A 4,201-nucleotide genomic window follows, 5' to 3' on the forward strand; every position below is an offset into this window, starting at 1 on the left:
TCCTCTATTACTTGATACCACAACTGTTCTTCCCCCACCCCCTTTTTGAGAGAAGGTCTTGCTTTGTCACCCAGGCTGGAATGCAGTGGCATGAGCATGGCTCACTGCAGCCTCCACCTCCCAGGCTCAAAGGATCCTCCCACCTCAACCTCTGGAGTAGCTGGAACCACAGGCACTGCCATGCCCGGCTAATTTTTTAATTATTTTTTATTTTTTATTTTTTGTCTCTCTCTGTTCCCCAGGCTGGTCTGGAACTCCTGGGCTCAAGTGATACTCCTGCCTTGGCCTCCCAAAGCGCTGGGATTGTAGGCATGAGCCACTGTGCCTGGCCTCTCTTTTCCACACGATTAATTTCTTGCTGTTTACTGGATCATTGCTATTAGCACACAAGTATTTCCATCTAAACAAAATACCTACTCTGCGTTTATTCAACATCCCTTACAGCTGTTGCTCCTTTTCTCTGCTGGCCTTCTCTGCAGAATTTCAATTGAACTGTCTATAGTCACAGTCTATTTTTTTGTGTGTGCGTGGGGCTGTTGAATAATTCCTTCCATAATTTTCTACTTTACAGACAAACTAATCAGTCTGTAGTTTACAAATCTGTTTTGAAGGACTATGGAAAACAAATGTCAATGACAATGAAATTTTAACATTTATTATACATTTAAGCAACTTTATGGGAAAAAGAATCTGATGAACATCAAATTACTTGCATGCTCTAAAATACCTTCATGCTTTGTAACTGTATATGCAGATGTTTTATATAGTAATAACTGAGGTGTACACTGTTTGTATTTACTTTTTTCATTTTAGTTATTAACAATATTTCATGTATACTTGTCCATTATTAATATTTTCAAAACAGAAAATATAAAATTGAATAGAGATAAATGCAAAATGTACTTTGGTTAAGAAAGAAATGCGGCTGGGCGCAGTGGCTTACACCTGTAATCCCAACACTTTGGGAGGCTGAGTCGGGCGGATCACCTGAGGTCGGGAGTTCGAGACCAGCCTGACCAACATGGAAAAACCCCGCGTACTAAAAATACAAAATTAGCCAGGCGTGGTGGCCTATAATCCCAGCTACTTGGGAGGCTGAGGCAAGAGAATCGGTTGAACCTGGGAGGTGGAGGTTGCAGTGAGCCAAGATCGCGCCATTGCACTCCAGCCTGGGCAACAAGAGCAATACTCCATCTGAAAAAAAAAAATGCATAAGTATAGGATGTGGGAGACCCAATTTAATAGTAGTTCAAGTGAAAATAAAGGGCTTACCCATTTTAGTATGCTGTAAATTGAATATAACTCAATAGTGTAACATGGCTATTATTATATTTGTGAATGCATGCTTTTTAAATTTATTTTTATTTATTTTTATATTTTTAAGAGGCAGGATCTTTCTTGTTCCTTTGCCCAGGCAGGAGTGCAGTGGTGCAATCATAGCTTACTGCAGGTTCGAATTCCTGGGCACAAGTGATTCTCTTGTCTCAGCCTCTGGAGTACAGGATTACAGGTTACACCACCACAACCAGCTAATTTTTTATTAAAAAAAAATTTTAAATTTAATTTTCTGGCGGGGCATGGTGGTTCACGCCTATAATCCCAGCACTTTGGAAGGCTGAGGTGGGAGGATCACTTGAGCTCAGGAGTTCGAGACTAGCCTGGGCTACATAGCAAGACATCGTGTATACAGAACAAAACAACAAAAACAAAGAAAAGAGAGAGAGAGAGAGGAAGGAAGGAAGAAAGGAAGGAAGGAAAAGAAAGAAAGAAAGAAAGAAAAAATTAGCAGGATGTGGCAACGCCTGTGGTCCCATCTACTCAGGAGACTGAGGTGGGAGGATTGCTTGAGCCCAGGAGGTGGAGGTTGCAGTGAGCCATGATTGCACCACTGCACTGTAGCCTGGGCAACAGAGCAAGACCCTGTTTCAAAAATAAAATAAATAAATAAAGGCCGGGCACGGTGGCTCATGCCTGTAACCCCAGCACTTTGGGAGGCCGAGGTGGGCGGATCACCTGAGGTCGGGAGTTTGAGACCAGCCTGACCAATATGGAGAAACCCCGTCTCTACTAAAAATACGAAATTAGCAGGCGTGGTGGCACATGCCTGTAATCCCAGCTACTAGGGAGGCTGAGGCAGGAGAATCGCTTGAACTCGGGAGGCGGAGGTTGCGGTGAGCCGAGATCGCGCCATTGCACTCCAGCCTGGGCAACAAGAGTGAAACTCCGTCTCAAAAAACAAATAATAAAAATAAAAATAAATAAATAGGCCGGGCGCGGTGGCTCACGCCTGTAATCCCAGCACTTTGGGAGGCCGAGGCGGGCGGATCACGAGGTCAGGAGATTGAGACCATCCTGGCTAACACGGTGAAATCCTGTCTCACTAAAAATACAAAAAAAAATTAGCCAGGCATGGTGGCGGGCGCCTGTAGTCCCAGCTCCTCCGGAGGCTGAGGCAGGAGAATGGCGTGAACCAGGGAGGTGGAGCTTGCAGTGAGCAGAGATCGCGCCACTGCACTACAGCCTGGGCGACAGAGCAAGACTCCGTCTCAAAAATAAATAAATAAAATTTCTTAGACACAGAGTCTTTTCCCTATGTTGCTCTGGTTGGTTTCAAACTCCTGGCCTTAAGTGATCCTCCCCTCCTGCCTCAGCCTCCTGAGTAGCTGGGATTACAGGCACACGTCACAGAGCCCAGCTGTCAGTGTATATACCTTTCTCCAAGACTTTAAATTTCTTTCTTTCTTTTTTTTTTTTTTTTGAGACGGAGTTTCGCTCTTGATGCCCATCAGGCTGGAGTGCAATGGCGCGATTTCAGCTCACTGCAACCTCCTCCTCCCAGGTACAAGCGATTTTCCTGTCTCAGCCTCCCAAGTAGCTCAGATTACAGGCATGTGCCACCACGCCCGGCTAATTTTTTTTGTATTTAGTAGAGACAGGGTTTCACCACGTTAGTCAGACTGACCTCAGGTGATCCACCCACCTCGGCCTCCCAAAGTGCTGGGATTATAGGCGTGTGCCACGCACCCGGCCAAGACTATTAAGCACCCAGTAGGTGGTTTAAATTGAATGGAACCAGAAGCAGAACTTTGGCCAAAGAGATGGGGACAAAGGAATGAGAGCAAAGGTGAAAAAGGCAAAATGTCAAACAATACCATTCTTTTGGATAAAAATGTGGTCTTTTCTCTTGCAATGAGGTAATGCTAAGGAAGTTTTTTTCCCACAGTCTGCATATGCTTAGTACAGTTAAAATTAAATCATCGTAAAATAGAAACTACAACTAGCAAAGGTGTTGAGCATGAATTTCAATTAAAAATGATGTAGCAATATAAATATTAACAGAAAGTTTGAGTATCAACATTGTCTATAGAAAAAAGGTGGCTTAGTCAGCACACAACTATTAGTCACAATGAGAAAACAAACAATTCTGAAATGTAGGGACCTGTTCACAGATCAAATATGTGTAAAGGACATATCCAGTCACCCAGAGATGTTTCTAGAGCATGTTCAGCTCAGTTTGTATCATTTGGGTGTGTTTTGTGTACATCTGTTTAACTTTCTTCTTGAGATAATGTAATTCTGCTCTTCCCAAGTTGTGTTGTTGTGGGTTTTTTAATTTTTGTTGTTGTTGTTTGTTTTTTGAGACAGGGTCTGGCTCTGTCGCCCAGGCTGTAGTTCAGTGGCGCGATCTAGGCTCACTGCAACCTCCGCCTCCGGGCTCAAGCCATCCTCCCACCTCAGCCTCCCAAGTAGCTGGGACTATACTGCCCAGGCTCCCATTTTCCAGTTGAGTGCTCCCTTTCTCTTTTTTTTTTCCCTTTCTTCCTCCCAGCGTAGCTCATCTCTCAAAGCCGGTGGGGTGGACAGAGGAACAGTTTGGAGGTGGTGTCAAAGTAACATTCCATTTCTCTCCGGGTCTTCTCCCCTACCCTCCCATATTAATATTTGGTTTTTACTTGCCAAGAGGCAGGACCAAAGTTTCTGCAGGACCAAACTGCAGGTGCAGTTGCACCAAGCAACTTACATTCAAACAAACACAAAACCCCAAGCCAAGCCGGTCTCCGTAAATCCCACACCACGACTGCCTTTCCTACTTCCTCCTTAGAGGTACTTCTCAGCCCTCCAGCTCCAACTGAGAACCCAGCCAGTCAGGAAGTCGCTACTTCGGGAACACCAACCAATCAGGGGGCCGTCACCTGCTGAA

This window comes from Pan paniscus, chromosome 1, assembly GCF_029289425.2.
Source record: "Pan paniscus chromosome 1, NHGRI_mPanPan1-v2.0_pri, whole genome shotgun sequence".
In the NCBI taxonomy this organism is placed as follows: Eukaryota; Metazoa; Chordata; class Mammalia; order Primates; family Hominidae; genus Pan; species Pan paniscus.